At 45.0% G+C, this 24,655-nt stretch overlaps 1 protein-coding gene across 13 annotated transcripts in view; it reads right to left on the minus strand.

Moving 5' to 3' along the window:
- The window catches only part of RAI14 (retinoic acid induced 14), a 213,977-nt gene that overhangs the window by 177,006 nt on the left and 12,316 nt on the right, over positions 1-24,655 (minus strand). For 7 of the 13 annotated variants that reach the window (XM_008992202.4, XM_008992196.4, XM_078365623.1 and 4 more), the window contains exon 1: positions 13,101-13,214. The exons of 3 other annotated variants lie outside the window; for them this stretch is intronic. The gene's annotated coding sequence lies outside the window, so the exon portion shown is untranslated. Of the gene's footprint in view, positions 1-12,305; positions 13,215-24,655 lie in introns of those variants that run through there. 3 more of the 13 variants (XM_078365621.1, XM_008992200.6, XM_078365620.1) reach the window with 1 other exon arrangement.

A 24,655-nucleotide genomic window follows, 5' to 3' on the forward strand; every position in this document is an offset into this window, starting at 1 on the left:
GAGACAGGCTTGGGATAGGTATCACTTGGAGGAAATCGGTGCATCGTGTGCCTGTCTCATTAGGCTTTTAGAGACTGTAGAAGAAGAGCAGTGGAAAAAGGAAACAAACAGCACACTGTGCAAAGGTATATAGCATAGAAACAACCAAACTACCAGCTGGTGCGGTGGCTCACACCTGTAATCCCAGCACTTTGGGAGGCTGAGGTGGGTGGATCATGAAGTCAAGAGATTGAGACCATCCTGGCCAACACAGTAAAACCTGGTCTCTACTAAAAATACACCTGTAGTCCCAGCTACTCAGGAGACTGAGGCAGGAGAATCACTTTAACCGGGAAGGCAGAGGCTGCAGTGAGCCTATCTAGTGCCACTGCACTCCAGCCTGATGACAGAGTGAGACTCCATTATCAAAAAAAAAAAAAAAAAACAAGAACCTAATTACCAGAGTGAGACTCCATTATCAAAAAAAAAAAAAAAAAAAAAAACAAGGATCTAATTACCTAGGAATTTATCAAGATTGCTGAGTGGCTATACACATGAAGTTACTGGCAGACATGAGTTTTTCCTCAAAAAACAGAAACATTCCAAGAAAATCTTGGATGGTAAGTATATGAATACTGGCAATAGTTTCCATGCCTGTATTTTAAATAGTATTTTCCCCCAAGTTAAAAAAGCTCATAAGAAATGCAAAATGTTTTTCTCAAAAGAGAAAAATGATATCGACTCCTAAGAAAATCTAAGACTTCTTTTTATTTCTTTAAACAAAGAGTTCTGAGAGCGTTTGAATCAACTTGCACCCACAATAAATAGAAAGTGGGCTTGAAATAGGCCTGTGCTTGGAGACACAAAGATGGAAAACTCAGCACCTTGCCTGGCGTTATGGCTTCCTGACATGTTAAATATAGGACACTGAACTTTTCCTGGGGCCTACCTTTTGTTTTGTTTTGAGACAGTCTTGCTCTGCTGCCCAGGCTGGAGTGTGGTGGCATGGTCTTGGCTCACCGCAACCTCTGCCTCCGGGGTTCATGTGATTCACCTGCCTCAACCTCCCAAGTAGCTGGGATTACAGGTACACACCACCATGCCCAGCTAATTTTTGTATTTTTAGTGGAGACAGGGTTTCACCATGTTGGCCAGGTTTGTCTCAAACTCCTGACCTCAAGTGATCCACCACTTCAGCCTCCCAAAGTGCTGGATGTACAGGCGCGAGCCCATGCCTGTCTTCACTCTCTTTCACAGAGAAGAAAGAAAATGCTGCAGCCCGTTGTCCATGAGCCTCTTGGCTCACAAGTTCCCACATCCTCTGGGTGGCTGAGAAGAGGTCACTGTGCATGGCTGTCCTCTCTCAGCAACAGAAGTAATTTCTTTCATTTTTGAAAAAGAATCAATCACCAATATGTCAGCTTTCATGGGAGGAGATGTTCCAATTACTTCAGCATTCTTGTCAAATTGAGAGGCTCAGCACATAATCTGTGAACTCATCGACAAAGCTTGACGAACATTTGTTTACATGGTTCTCACATACAGCAGAACGCTAAGGGCCTGGGTCCTGAACCTTTTCTGAACTTCATGCTGCTGCTCAATGCCACTGGCCTCCCCTGGACTCCCAATTTTCACCCTCTTCTTCAAGGTGAATTGACCAAGTCTATATAAGTCTTCTGTACTTAAGACTTTGGAGTCTTTCATCGAAAAACAAAAGTAGCCCAAGGAAATTCTGGAGGGTAAATATATGGTTATTGGCTATAACTTCTATACCTATGTTTTAAATAGTTTTTTTCTGATGCAAAAGGAAAAAAGGTTGGGGGCTCAGGCAGAGTACAGTGGCTCACGTCTGCAATCCCAGCACTTTTGGGAGGCCACAGCAGACAAATTGCTTGAGCTTAGGAGTTCGAGACCAGCCCAGGCAACATGATGAAACTGTCTCTCCAAAAATACAAAATTTAGCTAGGAGTGGTGATGCACACCTGTAGGGCCAGCTACTAGGGAGATAAGGTGGGAGGACTGCTTGAGCCCAGGAGGTCAAGGCTGCGGTGAGCCACGATTTCATCACTGCACTCCAGCCTGGGAGACAGAGTGAGATCCTGCCTCAGAAAAAAAAGAAATGTGAAAATATTTTCTCAAAATAGAAAAATGATATAAATTCCAAATAACAAGTGTAATTAGCTACATACAGGACTCTCAAGGTCACTGTTGACCTATGAGAGAAACAGAAAAGAAAAATGGTAGGAGCCCAGCACTGAGCAGCCAGCACTAGGGTCCCATCCATCTCTGCCTCTCATTAACTGTCCCATTCCAAGGGGCCATTTCTCTAGGCCTCAGCCTCATCTGTGAAAAAAAGTCCCCCCCCTCCACCATCCCCACCCCATTCCCACCACTAATAGTCCACCTTGTATTGTAGGAGATTGTGACATATCTAACCCAGCTGAAACTCTCAAGTCCACGAGGGCAGGGCTTGTCACTCATCCAGAGATCTTCTAATACCCAATTATACCATCAACACATACCACTCATGGGAAATCTGACAATGACTACCGTCAGCCCTGACCTTATTCTGGGACAGTCCAGCAGCAAAGTGCCTATGGCAGAGAAGGTGCTCAAGTCAATTACACTGACCCGTGGAAAGAGCTGCTGTCAGGTCAGGCAGGCAGCCTCTGTTACAGGCAGGTCAGCAGCCCTTTTTGCTCAGTTTTTGACTGAAATGGCTTGAGGACATCACCCAAGGTGAGCACTGCTAGAAGCAGCTTCTGCCACAGCAGACCCTTCCCCTGGTCACACTATTTCCCACAGAAGCACTTCTTACTCTGAAACAGCAGGCTTCCAGCTGACGGCCAGTTACCCAACTAGAAGTGTAGCCTATCTTCTTCAGGTCCCCATCAAGACAGCCCCATCAGGGGTGGCCAAGAAGGGCAAAGCCAAGGGCCAGTTGGGAATATTTCCCCTACTGGGCAGAACAGCCAAAGGCCTACTTGTGAGTCTAAGAGGACCCAGGACATCTGTGCATCTAGGAGGACTGTCAGGCAGGGCCCAAGACATTTCCTGTGAGCCTAGGAGGACTTCCAGGAGGGACCTGGGACATCTCCTGTGAGCCTAGGAAGACTGCCAGGAGGGACCCGGGACACCTCGTGTGACCCTAGGAGGGCTGCCAGGAGGGACCTGGGACATCTGTGAGCCTAAAAGTACTGTCAGTGGGGGGCCTGGGACATCTCTGTTCCCTCCTGTAAACAGCAAAACTGGGAAACTGCTGCCATCAAAAGCTGGAGACAGAGCAGATACAACTCCAGACCAAGTAATAAGAGACCCTTGGGGTGAGAAACTTAAGCCTCATCCTTGAATTCATCAGGTCTCTGTGAAACAGTCATACTACAAAACCACTTTTTTATTGCATCTACATTGCATTTTATTACATCCAATAGATATACTTTCTAAAAATGGCCAACAGTCTGTAGATTGGCTGACATAGCAACCAATGACTAGTTTTCCAATTGAGGACATATAACCCACAATTATCACTTTTCACTCCCCAGTGATAGGTTATCGAGCTGTCCTGGGGGATAGGGGAACATGATAGAAAAACAGAGCCCTTGTATTGTGTTCTCAAACTGTGAGAGGTGGCTGCTGTGGGTTCTTAACCTGGGTATTCCAAAGAGGTTTATAAATGGCCTTAGGGCAAGGAGTTCCATGAAATTCATGAGACTGATAAAAATTATGAACTTATAGCCATCGTATATATATCAGTTTTTCCAGGGAAGAATGGTCAAAAATCCCCATGAGATTTGCAAGTGTCCATCTACGCCTCACAGATATATATATATATATATATATATATATATTTTTTTTTTTTTTTTTTTTTTTTTTTTTTTCAGACAGAGTCTTGCTCTGTCACCAGGATGGAGTGCAGTGGCATGATCTCGGCTCACTGCAACCTGTCTCCCAGGTTCAAGCAATTCCCCTGCCTCAGCCTTCTGAGTAGCTGGGACTACAGGCGTGCGACACCATGCCAACTGCTAGATGATCTTCTTCTCTGGTTTGCAAATGGATTCCTTAGAGGAACAAAAAGAAAAACACTTGACTCTGTGCTCCCCTAGTGCAAAAGGCAGTTTCCTCCGGCCTTTTATTCACCAGCTAACATTGCCAGTCTTCTGAGTGTCTATCACTTCAGCCAGCAAAAGGAACCGCACAGATGTGGTGAAAGTGAAAAGAGGTAGATGCCGCTATTAGTTTTAAGAGTTATTACCTTTTTGAAAAGAACAGCTAAATTAAGTAAACTGATTACAAAAACATTGAATGAATCCAATTGCCCATCAGTCAATGAGTAGATAAACGGTGGTGCATATATAAATGATGGAATACTACTCAGCCATAAAAAGGAATGAATTAATGGCATTCACAGAGACCTGGATAAGATTGGAGACTATTATTCTAAGTGAAGTAACTCAGGAATGGAAAGCCAAACATCATATTTCTTACTTGGAAGTGGGAGCTAAGCTATGAGGACACAAAGGCTTAAGAATGACACAATGGACTTTAGGGACTCAGGAGGAAAGGGTGGGAAGGGGATGAGGGACAAAAGACTATAAATAGGATGCAGTGTATACTCCTCGGGTGATGGGTGCACCAAAATCTCACAAATCACCAGAGAACTTACTTATGGCCAGTCGCAGTGGCTCACCCCTGTAATCCCAGCACTTTGGGAGACCGAGGTGGGCAGATCAAAAGGTCAGGAAATCGAGACCATCCTGGCCAACATGGTGAAACCCCATCACTACTAAAATACAAAAATTAGCTGGGCATGGCAGCATGTGCCTGTAATCCCAGTTACTCAGGAGGCTAAGGCAGGAGAATCACTTGAACCTGGGAGGCGGAGGCTGCAGTAAGCCAAGATCACACCACTATACTCCTGGTGACAGAGTAGCCTGGTGACAGAGCTAGACTCTGTCTCAAAAAAAAAAAAAACAACTTTCTTATGTAAGCAAACACCGCCAGTTCCCCAATCACCTATGGAAATAAAAAATTTAATGAATAATTAAGCAAACTGAATGCATCTGGAAATCATAAGGAAAAAAGGATTATCTTATCAATAGCAGTAACTAAAAGGGATATGAAAAATTAAGTTGAGCTTTCAAAAGATAATATAATAATAATTGTCAGGGAAACTGACATGATAAATTGCTTATGTTGGGTTCCTTGATAATAAGCTTTGGTGTTCACTAAATGTCCATTTTTTTTCTTTTTTTTTGAGACAATGTCTCACTGTCACCCAGGCTGGAGTACAGTGGTGTGATATTGGCTCACTGCAATATATAAATACACGCACACACACACACACACACACACGTAGATAAGGGGTTTTGCCATGTTGTCCAGGCTGGTTCCGAACTCCTGAGCTCAAGTGGTCCACTTTCCTCGGCCTCCCAAAGGGCTGAGATTATAGGCATGAGCCACTGTGTCTGGCCTAAATGTCAATTTAGGAAAAATAAATAAGGAAAGAAAAAAAAGATTCCATATATTTCCTTCCACTGTACATTAAGCTTCTTGGACTATGACCACCTTTTCTCACAAGTAGAGTCCGTTTATTTAGAAGCAGGGATTAGCAAATCGTGAAGAACTTCCCAAAGGTTTCCCCTTGCCCAAGTGTGACATATGGTCATGGAATTATATGGCAAGACTGTAATTTCCAGTGAATGCCATTCACTACAGAAGGGACTGGACTAGATCACAAATAAGGTTAGATGAGGTGATACTGATCACAAAACCCAGCTGGTAAATCAATCAAGACATGATGCACCAACTTCCCCAAAGAGTGCGTAAGGAGGAAAAGTGTTTCTTTCACATCTTCTGAACATCTACTTGGCACTGTGCTACTGATTTCTATCTTTTGATTATTGTTTAAATTCTCCTCTAGACTAGGACAGCTCTGTATCTAATGATCACCATGAGGGGCTTAATGACCTCGGAGGCGGGAGTAGTTCAGAGATATCAATCTCCTACTGTGTGGCAGATACTCTACTGGACACATAGAATATAAAATTGAAGAACAAGGCATAGTCAAATAGAAGAATGTTCTGGTTTTTTTGTTTTTTTTTTTTGAGACAGAGTCTCACTCTGTTGCCCAGGCTGGAGTGCAATTGTACAATCTTGGCTCACGGCAACCTCCACCCCTCAGGTTCAAGCAATTCTCCTGCCTCAGCCTCCTGAGTAGGTCAGATTACAGGCATGCGCCACCATACCCAGTTAATTTTTGTATTTTTAGTAGAGACGGGGTTTCAACATGTTGTCAGGCTGATCTCGAACTCCTGACCTCGTGATCCACCCACCTCAGCCTCCCAAAGTGCTAGGATTACAGGCGTGAGCCACCATACCCAGCTTCTGTTTTGTTTTTAAACACATGGTTAAGTCAGTAAGGTTACTTTTTATTTATTTTTCTGAGATAGGGTCTCACTCTGCTGCCCATGCTGGAGTGTAGTGGTGTGGTTTTGGCTCACTGCAACCCTCGATCCCATGGGTTTAGGTGATCCTCCCACCTCAGCCTCCTGAGTCGCTGAAACTACAGGAATGTGTCACCATGACCAACTGATTTTTGTAGAGACAAGGTTTCACCATGTTGCCCAAGCTGGTCTAGAACTTCTGGGCTGAAACAATCCTCCTGCCTCAGCTTCTCAAAGTGCTAGGACTACAGGTGTGAGCCAACATGCCCGGCCAAAAGTTATTTTTTAAAATACTGATTAGATTTGCTGATACCTTTCCATGAGCTGACGTCAAAGACGAGGCTAATTTTTTTGTTCATTGTAAATGGCTGGAGCTATTAAATTGATATTTGATAAACAATCTTTACCTTTTTTTAAACCACCTGTACTTTTCAGCTCATGACTAACTACAAAGCAAAGAGAAGAAATCTCTTTAGTCCAGTAGCAGTGGCTCACACTTGTAATCCCAGCACTTTAGGCGGCTGAGGTGCGTGGATCACTTGAAGTCAGGAGTTCAAGACTAGCCTGGCCAACATAATGAAACCCCATCTTTAGTAAAAATACAAAAATTAGCCGGGCATGGTGACATGCATCTGTAATCCCAGCTACCTGGGAGCTGAGGCAGGAGAATTGATTGCACCTGGGAGGCGGAGGTTACACTCAGCCAAGACCACCCCACTGCACTCCAGCCTGGGCAACAGAGCAAGACTCCATGTCAAAAAAGAAAAAAGAAATCTGTTTAAATTGTGCAATATTTTAATAATAATCATATTATTTATTATGCTTATGGTTTCAGCTTAAAAGTTAACTAGCCCTATCTGGATCCATAATATACTAATTTCTTTCTTTCAACATCATTTTATTACAGAGGACAAAATGATTTTATTTCAATATTCTAGTAATGTTTTAAAGGATATCATCAGCATTATATACCTGATACAGTTCATTGGGAAAAAAATCCAGACTCCTTTTCCTATCATCATATAAAATACACCCAAGAGGCCTCTGACATACTTAGCCTTGTTTTGTCAACTCCTATCTCATCATGCAAGGTAGAGAAAATTCAGCTGGCTTCTAACGAAACAATGCACTGGTGCTATAACAGTGAATGTTTTTTGTGCCATGAGTCAAGGACTGTATGATATGGCAATCTTAGAGTATATCTAGTACCTTTCCACATATTATTTGTTCCAAGATCTTCAGATTAAGGTCCTCATCTTCCTTCCACTATGAAAAACCCATCCTTCCTCCCCCTCCAAAACATGCCTCATAAAGGCACAAAGTCAGGGCAATGATGATGTACACTCTCCGACAATCCAACAAAATACACTTTTTTATTCTTAGAAATGCAGTGTGGACCGGGGCAGTGGCTTACGCCTGTAATCCCAGCACTTCAAGAGGCTGAGGCAGGAGGACCGTCTGAGCCCAGGAGTTCAAGACCAGCTTGGGAAACCTAAGGAGAGACCTTGTTTCTACAAAAAGTAAAAGAAAAATTAGCCAGGTGTGTTGGCTCATACCTGTAGTCCCAGCTATTCAGGAAGCTGAGGTGGGTGAATCTCTTGAGCCCAGGAGTTCCAGAACAGAGCAAGATCCCATCTCAAGAAAAAATAAAGAAATGTAGTGTGCTTGATGCTGCTTGGGGTGGCTGCTGGCCTGTTGGTGCAGATACGGTGTGGAATATAGTCAGCATCTATTGGTTATACAACTTCCACTTTCACCAGATTGGAAAATGAGGGTATAACAAAAGGAAAGGTGGGTGTGCCTCCAAGCACCATGTTACTTATGTTTTCCTCTAAATTCAGGATGAGGCAAAATGATAGGAGAAAAAAAATCTGAAGACAAGTGGCTTGAAGGATAAATCACACAGATTTCAAAGGAGTGGCTTCCCTAGAAGACATATGTTTTCTTACCATAAAGGAACCTATAAATATGAGATATGGGGCACTTACAGATGTGGAACAACCAGCATTGTTTAGGATATCCAATAAGTGTTAAAGGGGAAATCCCAGAGAAAATCACAATAAAAAGCATATCCATTTGTTCATCAAACATCTATTTAACTAGTAGGGGTCGACACTGTTCTAGACACCAGGAATATAATAGTAAACAAGAGTGGCAAGCCCCATGTCTTTGTGGGGCTCATAATCTGATAGAAATTACAGTATACATAATCTAGTATATAATACATAATCAGTATAAGTTAGCATATAGTACTAATATAAATTACAGATTGAATATCCCTAATCTAAGAATCTAAACCTGAAATGCTCCAAAGTCCAAAATGCTTCGGGCACCAACAGGATACTCAAAGGAAAGACCCACCACTGGAGCACGTAGAATTTCTGGATCAGGAATGTTCAACCGTGTGATACAAATATTCCACAAATTTAAAAAATATCCAAAATCTGAAACACTTCTGGTCCCAAGCATTTTGGAATAAAGGATACTCAACCTGTACATGACAAGCTACAAGGCGCTAAGTGCCCTGGAGAAAAATAAAAGCAGGGACTAGGTCATAGGCTAGACTGGAAGGAGGTATCTGAGCATAACATCTAAAGAAGGGTTGAGGGCACAGCCATGTAGACGTCTAAGGGAAGTGCTTTCCAGGCAGTGGGAAGAGCACATGCAAAGGTTCTGAGGCAAGAATGTGCCCAGCGAGCCTTTTGTAGAATTCATGAGCACAATGATTCCATGTGTGAGATGTGTCTGACATGATCTTAGGGGGAAAAAACAAGAATGCGCCTGGCAATTTGAAGGAATAATGAGGAAGCCAGTGTGTTTAAATGCCTTAAACTCCTTCCAGCCTGAGGGGTTAACACTGTGGCAAAACACGTCACTACACAGCAACATTTCAAAAACTCTTAGAACAGGAATGTGCCTTTGTAAATGCTTACTCCTACCCCTTAATCTCAACAAAGAAATGAGGAAGAGGAGGTTGGGTGAGTAATCCAAGGTTGGGTGAGTAATCCAAGGTTACTCGACCAGTGACTGGCTGAGAAAAGGTTTCTGCACAAGAATCCCAAACAGCACCATGGATTGGCCTCACGCTTCAATTTTACAAAGAGGAGGCACTTTTCCTTTTTTGAGACAAGGGTCTCACTGTGTCGTCCAGGCTGCAATGCAGTGGCACAATCTAGGTTCACTGCAGCTTTGACCTCCAGGATTTAACCAATGCTCCCACCTCAGCCTCCCAAGTAGCTAGGGCCACAGGCACACCACCACAGCCCCCTAATTCTTTTATTTTTTGTAGAGACGAGGTTTTACTATGTTTCCCAGGCTGGTCTCGAACTCCTGAGCTCAAGCAATCCTCCTGCCTTGGCCTCCCAAAATGCTGGGATTACAGGTGTGCAACACCACGTCAGGCCCACTTTTCTTATTAAAAAAAAAAAGGGCCGGGCGCGGTGGCTCAAGCCTGTAATCCCAGCACTTTGGGAGGCCGAGGCGGGTGGATCACGATGTCAAGAGATCGAGATCATCCTGGTCAACATGGTGAAACCCCGTCTCTACTAAAAATACAAAAAATTAGCTGGGCAAGGTGGCGCATGCCTGTAATCCCAGATACTCAGGAGGCTGAGGCAGGAGAACTGCCTGAACCCAGGAGGCAGAGGTTGCTGTGAGCCGAGATTGCAGCCTGGGTAACAAGAGTGAAACTCCGTCTAAAAAAAAAAAAAGAAGAAAAAAGAAACAAGCAAAAAAAGTCCAGCCAACTAATGTAATCTTCTTAGAACTTAAAACTGATCAATTTCACTTTTTTAGTCAACAGATAGCCAAGAGCATACAAGCACTCTGAATGTTTGTTGAAGAACGAATAAATGCAGTGCTACCTAAACCTCTTTATCCAGCAACTGAGTGTGTAACAGAAAAATTTGTGCATAAGAAAACATCTCAGAATATTTATTGTGCAAACTGTTATAGTAAAAAGAAATAAAAATAAAAATAGAAACAGACTGTCACTCCGCAGAAAAAGTTTCTGTAAGAGTTAAAAAACTAGGCCAGGCTCATGGACTGTGGGAGGCTGAGGTGGGAGGCTCAGTTGAGGCCGGGAGTTCGAGGCCAGCCTGGGCAACATAGTAAGACCCTGTCTCCATAAAAACAGAAAAAAATTAGCCAGGCATGATGGTATGCGCCTGTGGTCCCAGCCCCTTTGGAGGCTGAGGCAGGAGGACTGCTTAAGCCCAGGAGGTTGAGGCTGCAGTGAGTGGTCATCACAACACTGTACTCCAGCCTGGTGACAGAGCAAGACCCCAACTCAAACAAAAAATGGTAAAAACCCAGGAACCCTAATTTACTCTTGGCAAGGGAGTAAATATACTATACTCTTTTCATACACTGGAATTCCCTTTAACAGCTAAGGTGAATGAAGATCTATTAACACATGTATCTCGAAAACATAGTAAGTTAAAATGCAAGCTATACATAGGTAGAATTATGCCATTTATGTAAAATGTTAAACACAAACTCACATGTACTGTGGATACACTTAAGTTATAGTGTTTTTATGGGGGATGGGGGTGGGTATGGTGCAAATATGAAAATATGAGCAACTCTTAAACCCAGGAAGTAGAAGACAAGATGCCTTACTACACTCTCTTTTCATGTATGTTAAAAATATTTCATACTTATTTTTATTTTTAAAGGTTGGAAAAAAGGACAAAGGAAGGGAGGGAGGAGTGGAAGAAGAGGCAAAAGTTGTCTACCACATTCTATTCATTCCAAGGCCAAGTTATTCTTAACCTCCAAACCTGCTTCTTCGCCTTTAAAGCCTAGGTGATAGTGCCTGTACCTGCCTAGAACCTGCTTTGAGTATGTTCTGTAGTAGCAGACTGGAGACAGAACTTCACTGTCAGGTTTACTATTAGTGGGCGGGACACTACATCATTCTCCCACAGAATCCTTAGGGAGCTCAGCATCCCTTCTTTCTCTTCAATTCAGGTAACAGCTATAAGATTTTCCAGCAGGGTTATAATCACACCAGCACCACCACCTCCTCCAAAAAGCCATAAAACAATAAATTCATTACTGAAGCATCTCAGTGAATGGAGACGAAAAAACTGCAACAGCCCAGCATGGGACAGCTCTCCCAATCTCTGTTAGACAAGCACTGGCTAAAAGATAAGAACTGGATCAATCTCCTCACATAAAGTCGACTGCCTTACAAACCCAAGGGTGAAAAATATCACACTTGTTAGGCATCATTAAGAAAAGATTATCAGATTATATCTATCGGTAATAAAACTCCAAGCCACAGAGTGAACAGGGACCTGCAGGCTGGGGAGAGAACAGCCAAAATCCAGCCTCCCAGTGATTCCCGACTCTTCGCCAACTCTGTGCAAAGCCGGAGGAGGTGAGGTTCTCCTCGCTAAAAAGAGGTTCGGCTATGTCCTAGTGATGGACAGTTCCCCTCTGCCAGGCTCCTGCAGCCTTGAGACCACATTCCCCAGGGATCCGGCAGCGTTTCTCCATCCCAGGCAGCTAGACACTCTCCTCTCCCGGAAGGAAGACGGAATCCTACCCAGATCACCTTTGAGCTGCGTCGAAGGGAAGCCGCTGGTCCCGAGGCTAGGGGCCTCGAGTCCGCAGATTCCTCCCAACATCTCTGGGAGTAAAGTTGGTCTTAGCTGGGCTCCTAGCAAAGAAAAAGGAGCCTGGAAAGGCAGCCATGCTCAGGCCCCCGGGAGGCCACTTCGGACCCCTCCACGGCTTGCCGGGCCGCATCTGCCTCAATCCCCGGTCTGTTGCCTCTCCAGTCTCTGTGCCCCCTCCACGAAAGGGGGATGCGAAACCCAAAGGAGTTAGCAGGTGAATCCTGCAAACCGCAGAAACTAAACCCGGACACCAACCTACCCGAGAAGGCAGCGAAGGTGGTTGAGGGCGACACCCCCCATCCCGGGCAGGGGTCGCGGGAGATGGCGGGCGCCTGTCGGGTGGCTCCACGTCCTCCTTCCTCCCTAAGTCCCGGCGGCCCCGAGTCTGCCCCAACTCCAGCATCCGTCCTCCCCACCCTCCTCGGAGCTGCGGCGGGGAAAACAAGGCAGAGGGCTGGGGCAGGCCCAGAGGGGTCTCGCCCCCGCCCTTGGGTCGGCCGAGGGGCTCCCGGAGTCAGCGGAGGAACAATAGCAGACCCCGCGTCCCAGGAGCCGTCCGTAGTCTCCCGCTCGCACCTCCCTCCCCAGCTGCTCCAAGTTCAGCCGGGAGGCGGACTGGGCTCTGCAGCACCGTCGCGCGGGGGGCGAAGCAGGTGGGACCCGGCGCGGACTCCAGGGCGCACCTCCGGGTCTCCTCATTCATTCCCGCCCGCGCTCCCTCCGCCGCAGCCCCGGCCCCGCGCCCCGCCCCAGCCGGCCTGCGAGTCGCGGAGAACCGGAGAAGCACCCTTCTCCTAACTTGGCCGGGTCCTCCCGCTCTGCCCTCATCCCCACCTCCCTCCCCTTCCTCTTGCCCCAAATCTGCCCTCCGTAGACAGTTGGCGGCCGGCGGCGGACCAGGGAGAGGCGGCGGGACCCCCGCTGCCGCCCGCCCAGCCGCTCCTCCCTGGCGCCGTCCCCAGCGCCTCCCGCGCCGGAGCTCCAGACACAAAGGCGGGGACGCGAGCCCAGGACCCCGCGCCGGGAGCCTCCCAACTCCGTGCCGCGCACTCACCCCATCGAGGCGGCGGCGGCGCTCCCCGGAATCCGCTGGCTCCGCCACCCCGCCCGCCGCTTCCCCAGGAAAACGCGGCCGCCGGGCTCGCTTCCTGCTCGGCTTCCTGCGCTCAGTCCCTCCTCCTCCCCCGCTGCGGGGGTCAGTGGGCGCCGAGCTCCCGGGCTGGGCCGGCGGGGCGGGGGCAGCCGCAGCACCACCACGTGGCCGCCGGGCGCCGGCCCCCGCCGACCTGGATCCAGCGGGAGCGGGAAGGGAGGCGCTAACCATTCCCCTCCCATTCCACCCCGCGCGGCCCCAAATTCCGCGAGTCAGGTGACCCGGCCCCGCGCTCCAGCCGGGTCCTGCGGGGCTGCTCCCCGCCCTCCCGGGCCTCAGGCCCCGCCACAACACCGGGCCCGCGCGCCCTGGCAGTCGGTGGCTTACTTCTAGTTTCCAGGGATCGTGGGACCCTTCTCCGCGGATCTGTTTCATCCTGAAGTTAGTGGCAGCCCCCCCACCCCCATGCCCTGACCCCTGGGTTTAGGACGGATGAGATCCCAAATACTGTTTCTTTCTGGTTAACTTCCAAAGTCGTTTGTGGTTGTGGAGAGTGTTTCAAAGTCACGGATCCGAGCCCCTTCTGACCAGAATCTAAAAGGTTGTTTTCCAAAATCATTGAACAGAAAGTAAAGTAGAATGTGCACACGTTCTCCGGACTGAACCAATTGGTTGGAGTGACTGTTTCCTAACACTCATTGGGTGGCAAGGCAAGACTACCACCGTTCAGAGTTGTTATGCTCAGAAGTTAGGAAGGAGAAACCTACAGCCTGAACTGACAGGGGAGATTACGCATGGGAATGCCTTCAAAACAGTGTGTGGGAAGCCACGGGGCACAGGCTCACTGCCCCACGTCCCCGACAGCTTCTCTCCCTATCCCAGCCCACTAAGTCCCGACCTTTGAATTACGATGGAGTCCTCCATTAATTCCAAGGATTTCAAACTCTCTACCCACTCATCTAATTTGGTCCGGCTTTTCCATGCATTCTAGTCATGCTAACCAGCTGTGACTTCAGTTCTATTCACCAAAGCTCCTCTCTTCTCCCGTTAGCTCTGCCTCCTTTGCTCAGGGAGGAAAGATTTCTAGAATACACAACCGGTACTGAGTTCTTTTCTGGGATCTACTGTAAGTCTATTGAACCTAAGACGGAAAAAAGGCCAATTCTAACAAAATTGAAATTCACCCTAACAGCTCAGTATATAACTTGTTAGCTGCATATTAACATTTATATGGCAGACTTTACCTGTTCCCTCCCCCACTCCTCTCGTGCCCCCTCCTTCCTCCCCCTGCCCCCTGGGGAACAGCCTATGGCCACTTTAACAGTTGAACTTGCCAAACAAGGATCAAAAGCCTTGTAACTAGCTGCAGGGTCTTCACTTCCTACCATCGCACAGCAAAGTTTCCTTAGGCAAGTAATGAACAGCTAAAGCAAAGTGTACACTCCTCTTCCTGTCCTTTATCCCTCTCTCAAACAAAGTCACACTGTAAAAGAAACGCGAACTGGCCAACATTCTTTTGGTTTAATGCTGGCAATTTCTACAATAGTGTTTCATCGTGATTCTTATTAGTGACGTCTGTAGGGTATTTAAGAGGAACAATACCGCCATCTGTGAGTCTTCTGCTCTATTTTTGCAGGTCAATCTCGTTCAAGCAGGGCCCGCTGGGAGGATGGGATTCGGAGTGTGGTACAGGTAGACGATGCTGTCTTGGAAATTCGACATGTGTGTATTTTGTAGGAACAGCTGACATTTTGAAGGAGTTAATATATTAGACAACATTAAACAATGATAGTCTAAGGCAGGCACATCTGCCTTTGATTCGAGGGCCTGTCCCTCTTCTTTTTTCTCTGTCCCAGCTACCTCCAAAGAGCCTACCAGCCTATCAGCTCTTAGATTCCCATTGGTGGCTTGTGTATGATTCTCCTTAGTTTATAATCCCACCCTCTAATGTCAGCAAGTCTAACTCTGGGTGAGGGATCACTGTGAAAGGATTCTTATTTTTTGCTGGCTGTGCAAAATCCTTTTCCAGATGCCCGCTTATGAAACTCCAAGCAACTTTGTAGTCTGTAGACTGAGTATGGCAGCTGAAGATCTGCCACCTGCAGGGGGATTAGTGGGGAAGTTTGAGGTTTAACAGCATCTTCTTATTGGTTGTTTTGCCCAGGCCTTTTAGAAATGCTAATTGGGTTCATTGGCTACATTGAATACCATCCTTTGATGAAAACCAGGCCTGGGTGAAAGGATTTGAGTAAAGGACCATCTAACCCGTGTAAATTAGAAAAACCTTTTGGAGCAGCAGTATGTTGTATTCCCTTATCCAAATACAAGGTAACAGTGGCGTAATTTGTAGTGTCATGAATGATCACCAAGAGCAAGGAGACTAGGTTTCCTGACCCATTTCTTTCACTTACTTGCCATTTGACCTTCACCAAAGGTTTTAATCTCCCGTTTCCCCTTTTCTCATTAGTAGAAGAGAACATCAAACTACATAGCATCCAAGACCTCTTTTTACTTTTCTTTCTCTTTCTCTTTTCTTTCCCTTCCTTCCTTCCTCCCTCCCTTCCTTTCTCTCTCTCTCTTTCCCCTTTCCTTCCCTTCCCTTCCCTCTCCTTCCCTCCCCTCCCTTCTCCTCTTTCTTTTCTATTCTTTTCTTGTAAGGTCTCACTTTGGTGCCCAGGCTGGAGTGCAGTGGCACAATCACAGCTCACTGCAGCCTCGACCTCTGAGCTCAAGCATTCCTCCTACTCCCTCCCCAGTAGGTGGGACTACAGGTGTGCACCACCATGCCCAGCTAATTCTTTTTTTTTTTTTTTTTCTTTTTCTTTTGGTAGATACAGGGTTTTGCCATGTAGCCCAGACTGGTCTCAAACTCCTGGGCTCAAGTGATCCACCTGCCTCGGCCTCCCAAAGTGCTGGAATTACAGACATGTGCCACCACACCTGACCTTTTTCACTTCTGATATCCTAACCTATTCTCTTAGTTTGTAGACCCTTCATAAGCAAAATTGCCCTGTCATTTCATGACAAAACATTGTTCTCTGATCACTCTAGCAAGTCAGTCTTGTCAAACCAACACAATTGTACTCCAAAGAGTGTTGCCATCAGGACTTCATAAATGAAATTCATTGATTGAGAGGCCTCAGTTTTTATAAATGATATCATCCCTTTTTCCTTGCTCATCTTTCATCAATATTGGTTCTTCTTAGATTATGAGTATCTTGATTGCCCAAGTCTAAGGAACCAAAACTAAGACTTGGGGTAACAAGAAACTGTCCCTGCAGGAGGAGGTAGAGCTAGATATCACACCAGAGCCAAAAAGTCATTCTCCACTTTATTTGGTGTTTGGTCAGGAGCTGACTGCACTTCTGGGTCCAGTTAGAGCGGCATGATATAGAGGAATGTGGAGATATTGCACCCATTCCAGAGAATAGAATATAAATGAAATAACACAATCAGAAGGTTGGAGGGAGATAATCTACCAAAAAAGTCCAAATAGTCATACAAAAAACACTTTATGTATTTTCCTGGGGATGTTTCCAAACAGAAGAAAACTGTAACATGGGAAAACTAATAAAATAACCTTGGCATTCCTTTTTATAATTAGTAAGACCATTGTAATCAAGTGGCCTGCAAACACTAATTGGCTGTGGTTTTTCCACTTGCCAGGAAGCCAGCAGCGAGTTCTCCAAGGGTAAGAGGTTATTACGCTATTCTTCTCAGTGAGGTTGGGCACCTGCCGAGGAAATGAAGCTAAGATCTTTGGCAATAAATACATTCCGAAGACCTGCATCAGTGCCCTGCTTGCAGAGTGTGGTAGAAAAGCTAAGCATCTCAAACTCGGCATTACAAACCTGAGAAGGCTTAGAGACTCTCTGGTCCATTATCACACAGGAGGAATGTGAATCCTCAGAGCTGTGCAGCATATTAGCTGCTAGCCACACATGGTTACTGGACCCTGGAAATGGTGCTAGTCTGAATTGTGATGTGCTGTAAATGCAAGCCACACCAGACTTCAAAGGCTTAGTACTTCACAAAATGAAAAAAATGTCTCACTAATACTTTTTCTGTTAGGCACTGAAATAATTTTTGGATATGTTTGGTTAAATATATTCTCAACACTGATTTCACCTATTTCTTTTTTACTTTTAGAAATGTGGTTACTAGAAAATTTAAAAGTATACATGGCTTACATATGTCTATTGGTTAGTACTGCTAGCAGCTAACACATATTTAGCATCTATTCTATAATAAGCACTTTTCTAAGCCATGTATATATTAGCTATGATGACCATATATTTAATTGTCTCATCCGGGACAATTCTGAGAGTGAAAGAGGATGGACAACTTCTAAGCCAGCAAGAACGCTAGGACTAAAGGCATAAACTGGAACCGTCCTAAGCAAACTGGGATTCCAGGTTATCCTAATGTTAGGTTATTTAATCTTTACATCGGCCCTATAGGTATAATATCCCTTTGGGGCACAAGAGGGAACTGGAGCACAGAGAGATTAAGTAACTTGCCCAAAGCCACACAGCCAGTTAGTAGCAATGTTGGGATTCAAACTACAGCAATCTGGCTCCAGGGCCATCATTCTTAACTGCTATGCAACACTCTCTGCTTAAGAGCTAACACAGGATTGAAATTTTAGTAGGTGCAAGGTTTTTCTTAATCCTCACAGCAACTTGGATGTAGTATTTATTACCCTGTTTTCACAGGTGCAGAAACTGAGTTTCAAGTGGATCCAGCAACTTGCCCAAGTCATAAAACCAGAAAGCATGGAGCCAAGAATCAGAGCCTGGATGCCTGACCAGAGCGGTCCTCTGAAACACCCCCCTGTATATTGTCTTCAGGCTGCCTCTATTTACAAACTCATATTGAACTCATTACTCCTCCCAGTTCTGCAGGCAGAAGACTTCTATGAGAGCACTTAGGACCCGGGTGACATCAGCCTTGGAACAGGCAAACAAACATGGAAAACTAATCTTGGTGGCTTTCTCTTTTTCAAAAGGAACATTTACGATCCAAATAGCCATCTGTGTGGTCAAGATCATTATTCGGCTGTGCATATCAGAAATTTCATAAAATGTTCTCCAATATCAGTGCTGGAGGAGGGCCTTATGAGGAGTTCATGAACATCAAGAAGGCAGTTAATTGGTTATCAGAAGACTAAGAAAAGTGGCTTCCACAAAGCTTCAGAGAGCCAGAAGCAATAGTGTGGCTTTTGGAGCCACAAGTACACCAGGTGCAGCTTTTCTTACTTCCTCTGCAGTGGGTCACAATCTTGGCAGCCCATTTAGAATCACCTGCTTTTAAAAATCACCAACTGGCTGGGCCTCATACCCTAGGATACTTATTAAAGGGGCCTGGTGTGGGGCCCAGCCATTGGTATTTTATAGTCTATCCCTAGATCATCATAAAATGGGGCCAGCTACGTCAGAGCATTTGGCTCTTGACTTAGCATTACAAGCAGAGGGAGATTAGGTAACAAGGGTGGGGTGGTTCTTGCCATGGACCTTGCATAAGTTGATGCTCCAGAAAGATTTCTTGACAGAGTGATTCTAAACCAAGTTGCTATTTTTGTTGGTATCTTTCTGGTACATTTGTTTTCTGTTATGGAATTAAACCTGCGCTCCGAGCCTCCTGTTTCATTGAGGTCAGCTTCTGCTTATGAGATATTTTGTGTTCTTTCCTTATCCAAATAGTGCACCCATAGTAAATCTGTGTGCCACTTTTGCTGTTGAGTTATTTTAAATCTGTTAATGGTTTCTTGTCTATGTTTTTCTTTTCCTTTCTTTTTGGATAAGGTCTTGCTCTGTCACCCAGGCTGGAGTGCAGTGGTGTGACCTCGGCTTACTGCAGCCTCGAACTCCCAGGCTCAAGCGATCCTCTCACCTCAGCCTCCCCAGGAGCTGGGACTACAGGTACACGCCACCACACCTGGCTTTATTCATGTTTGTCAAAGGCTCTGTATCCATTTGCCATCTCTTATTCATTTTCATTCTTCCATTTTTGTTTGCTTTCTTTAAAATCCTTAGTAGACTATATAGATGCTTGTTGTTTTTAAAATCCATCTTTGTACTATATGAGTGAAAATTTCCTTCCTTCCTTCCTTCCTTCCTTCCTTCCTTCCTTCCTTCCTTCCTTCTTTTCTTTTTTTTGAGACAGGGTCTCACTCTGTTGCCCAAGCTGGAGCACAGTGGCACACAACTCACTGTAGCCTCAACCTCCTGGGCTCAAATGATTCTCCTGCCTCATCCTCCTAAGTGGCTGGGATTACAGGTGCACACCAGAACACCCAGCTAATTTTTGTGTTTTAGTAGAGACGGTTTCACCACATTGGGCAGGCTGGTCTTGAACTCCTGACCTCAAGTGATCTGCCTACCTCAGCCTCCCAAGGTTCTGGGAATATAGCCATGAGCCACCGCACCTGGTCTACAGTGAAGATATTTAACAACCTTGCACAGTTTTTTGTTTTGCTTTAGTACAAACTTTTTAACTATCCAGCCATGCACTTTAAGCAGGTTTCTCACATTCAGGATGAGAATTCCTCTATCTAAATTATTATTCTTTTTGTGCCTTCTCTTTCAAAAAGAGTCCTGTAATTTCTTGTTTTAGACTTCTGGTTTGAGTTTCAGAATAAGAAGATAAAGACTGTGTCTTGACTATATGTGACACGCCAGAACATGGAACCAGGAGGGAGGAGAGGGATGGAACTGGGGGAGGCAGGGAGACCACTGTGAAAATATTCCTTCCATGTGAATATCATTCCTTCTAAATGATTAGAGTTTAGAGTGGAAGGTCCCCAGAAGCCACCAGAAGCAGGAAGAGAGGCCATGCGACTTCCGTTTGTGCATTCCTGGAAGGCTGAGAACACAAAAGCCAAGAGTACACATTGACTTCAGGATAATAGACCACAAAAGTGGGGAGGGAGGGTCTGGCATTAAGGATGTCCAGGTCACTGTTGGCCAACCAGAGAGAAGTTTGTCCTTTTGGATTATATAACAAGGATGGGAGTTTTGGAGGCTCTTGGAGAGGACCAGAAAACAAAGTAAGTTGGCACCAAGTCAGTCTGGGAAACTTGCCACCAAAAGGCCCAGGGATCAGGGTCAAAGAGAGGTTGGTGGAGGTCTGAGTGGGTCTCATGTTTGCTTTGTGAGCTTCTGGGAAGTATTTTGAAATATTTTTACTTAAACTGTGTGTCTTAAGAGTACACTCCCCATTTACACCCAACATAACATGCTCCTATGAACAAATATAAATTATGAGAAGATCCTGTGTGCTCAGGATCTCACCTGGATTCTCCCTTGACCACACTGCCTTCTGCTCCAAGTTTGGGCCTTCTGATTTGCATGTTTGTTTGAGAGGGATAGAAAATGATTAGAGTTTAGAGTGGCATTTTGGGGAAATCTGTGAATAGCGTGAGTGAGACCAGGTCTGCAGAAGGCCAGTAAGCAGAGAGGAGCCACGCCCAGGCAGGGGTTCTCCTGGCATGGCCTGGAGGGGCGGCTTCTACAGCCCTAAACAGTTGTCAGCTGCTAGGCGGCATTCATGGTGAAAATCCCCTTCATTTTCTCTTTTTTTAATTGTATTTATTTATTAGTATTATTATTATTTACTTTGTGGGACTTTGTTTATTTCTACAGAGAAGGGGTCTCACTTTGTTGCCCAGGCTTGTCACAAACTCCTGAGTGCAAGCAATCCTCCCACCTTGGCCTCCCAAAGTCTTGGGCTTACAGGCATGAGTTCCCCTGTCTGGCCTAAAATGTATTTTTTATTAACTATTTTTTTGAGACAGGGTCTTGCTATGTTGCCCAGGCTGGTTTCAAACTCCTGGGCTCAATCAGTCTTCCCACCTCAGCCTCTCAAGGAGCTGGGACACAATGCATGTACCACCGTGCCTGGCTCTACTCTTTGTTTTTAAATATGGACTAAAGATAAGAAATGAAAGAGTTTATTTTAAGAAGGGACACAAGAAGTCCTCTATCAGAATTGTGAATTAAACCCTGTTTTCTCCACCTAGTAGCCGTGCTTTTGGGGGCAGATTACTTAATCTCCCTTAACTTCATTTTTTTAAATCTGCCAAATGAGGATAACATTAGTACCTGCCTCTTGGGTTATTTTGGAGATTAAACAATTAATATATATAAAGCCTGTACAATAGTGTCTGGCTCAGAGTAAGAATTAAATAAGTAATATCATTAAATATTACTAACATTGAGAAGCATAAGACAGTTGTAAAATCTGAGGGGAAATAAGAGAGTGGTATCTATGGAAATTAATTCAATTGTCATTAAAAAGGTCATAGATCATAGATTAATGTTTCTAGGATGCCATTTGCTAAGCCTTAAGTGGAAAATTTATTTATTGACTAGTATGTAAGATACAACATTGTGCACACACACACACACACACACACAGAAATATGAGATGTTCTCAGCCCTTGAGGAGCTTCCATCCTGTCTGGAGAGATGGCATATAGACATTCATGGACAGATGGTCCACAAAAGAAGGCAAAAACTGACTTCATGTTGTTATCTAACTCTTTTTTTTTTAGATCTTGGCTCACTGCAACCTCTGCCTCCCAGCTTTGAGCAATTCTCATTCCTCAGCCTCCCGAGTAGCTGGGAATATAGGCTCCTGCCACCACACCCCGCTAGTTTTTGTATTTTAAGTAGAGATGGGTTTTCGCCATGTTGGCCAGGCTGGTCTTGAACTCCTGACCTCGAGTGATCCTCCAGCCTTGGCCTCCCAAAGTGCTGAGATAACAGGCGTGAGCCACCGCGCCCAGCCAGCTCTCCAGTCCTTTAGTGCTATTCTGCAGTTTTGCCAAGCGTTGTTGCCCAGCAAGCTGTGCCATTGAAAATGTAGGGCATAGTATTCTGCTGAAATCTTATGAAGCTACAGGAACCAAAATATAAGTACTGTAAACTCTTCTCCACCCACAGAGATTGCTATTCTCATGTGCAGCCAGGACTGAGCATAACTATATTACAGAGCTTCCATGCTAGTAACATGGTGATTGAAACATCATTAGCATCCAAAGCAGCTGCTTGTAATGAGATAATGGTGGTTTTAATAAAATAGGGGCTTGTTTTCCTCATATTTTGAAAAGTTGGTGGCTTTGGATCACTGACTTGAAGATGTCACGGATGAGGTCTTTGTGATTTTCTTGATATTTCTTATAATTCTGTGGGTTGACCATTCTGCTTCATGTGGTAGTAGCTGGGGTCCCAGGACGGCTGAAAGATGTGAAATGGCCTCACTCATACAGCTGGTAGTTGCTGGTGGTCCCTGGCTGGGACCTCAGTTCTCCTTCACATAGTTTCTTGGGTTTCCTCATAAAATGGCAGCTGGATTCCAAGAAGGAGTGCTCCACAAGGATGTACCCGAGTGTGCAAGTGCTTATCAATCTCTGCTACAGCATGCCTGCCAGCATCCCATGGACAAAAACTAGTCACATGGCCAAGGCCAGGGTCCACATGGGAAGGAGCTGTACATAGGCACGAATGCTGGGAAGCAAGGGACATGAAAGTCACAGCCCACCATAGGTGAGCATCTAGCCATCTCAACATGGTTAAGGGTTTGTAAGCACATTTCTATTGCAGGGAGATGGCAGCAAGGGAGGAAACTAACAGAGACCCACTAAAATAGTCATGAAAGAAACATTTTTCATGTCATTATCCTTCCTCCTCCTCCTTCAGGAGGTACAGAGAGACAAGTGTGATATCCCTGCCCACCAGATTCAAAACAGACAACTGCATGGAGAGAGTGCTCACTCACTTGCCATGTCAGGCGATCCAGTGAATGTTGGAACCACCTTCATGAAGTGGACATAGCTGGAAGGCAGAGGTAAAGGCACACATTGGGTAGGAAATGTGGAATGAATATATTTGCCCTTGGGAAAAACCTAAGGAAGAAGTTTGACATCTAGAGCCTTGTTTAAGGAATCCTCCAATGGAATTTGTGAAAGAGAAAAAAATGAAATTTACTGAACTTACAGCTGGACAAAGTGTGTCAGAAGTGAGTGCCCCTAACGTGCTAAAAACACCTTCCGTTTATATTGGACACAGTGAAAACTCTGTATTTTTTCTGTTCCCAGTCAAGCTGCTCATCTAAGGAACCACTGTGAGTAGTAAATCTTTAAAACATTGGAGGAAAAAAAAAAAAAAACCCTTTTGGGTTGCAAAATGCAGAGGCAAACATGAACAGTGGGGGCATGAGGGTGGAGATGCCCACTGCACTTCCACACTTTGCTCTTTCCAAAGGGATAGGTCACTGAAAAAGATGCAATCTAGATGCAAATGGGAAAGCTGAGAGATGTTCAGCGTGGGCTCTTTTGGTCCAGGTGAGACAAATGTGCAGATGTTTTTCTAATGAATGTAGCTTAAGGAGCTCCAATGATGTGAAAAGATCTGGAAGAAATTCAAGGAGTAAAAAGAAAACAAATGGGACTAAATGAGCACAAATATTTAGATAGGCTGAACTCCTAATGTGCAAGAGCATACAATTTGTATAATATATGAGAGTTTGTTTTCTTTCAACCCCTCCTTTTTACTACTGTAGTCTCGTGTTGCTTATTAAAAACAAAGGAAGATATTGATATTACACGATATGTGCATTTACTAAAATAAGATATATTTTTAGTTCTGGCAAATTATTCTGGAGACCCTAAATAGGTAGATACTAACCCCAGGAGCAGGCATATCTGAGCATTGTGCATTCTTCTTCAGAGGGCATGCTTGGTACTTTATCTGGGTTCAGTTACAGAGTAGCCTGCATTTGTACCACTGTTCTTTAGAGTTAACAAACTATTTTCACATCCTCTTATAATATTTTTACCCTCCTAATTATAAAAAAAACTAAGGCAACAATTACTACCTTATTTTGCAGATTTAAAAAGCAGTTGCAGAGAGTTTTAGGTATTTGTCTACAGGGAAGAGTCAAAACTAGAACTCTGGTTTTTTGAGTGCTAACCCCAGAATCTGTTTGCTACATGATATGATTTGGCTCTGTGTCCTCACCCAAATCTCATCTCAAATTATAATCCCCGCATGTCAAGGGAGGGACCTGGTGTGAGGTGATTGGATCGTGGGTACAGTTTCCCCCATACTCTTCTTGTGATAGTGAGTTCTCACAAAATCTGATGATTTCATCAGGAAGTTTTCCCTACTTGCTCTCACATCTCTCTCTCTTTGACTCCCTCCATGTAAGATGTGTCTGCTTCTTCTGCCAAGATTGTAAGTTTCCGGAGGGCTCCCCAGCCATGTGGAACTGTGAGTCAATGAAATCTTTTTCCTTTATAAATTACCCAGTTTCTTTATTTCTTTATAGCAGCATGAGAATGGACTGATACACTACAATAGACTATGTCCCTGGGTTATTGGAACCTCATTCACAGAAGCACAGCAGAAAGGAGGCACTGTGTGCCCCTAAACTGAAGCAAGAGCACCGTTACTTCATACATGACTGACGAAGGCCTAAGTGGTTGTAGACGCTCCAGCCTCCAGAGCCCGAGA

Source organism: Callithrix jacchus, chromosome 2 (assembly GCF_049354715.1).
Source record: "Callithrix jacchus isolate 240 chromosome 2, calJac240_pri, whole genome shotgun sequence".
NCBI classification, from domain to species: Eukaryota; Metazoa; Chordata; class Mammalia; order Primates; family Cebidae; genus Callithrix; species Callithrix jacchus.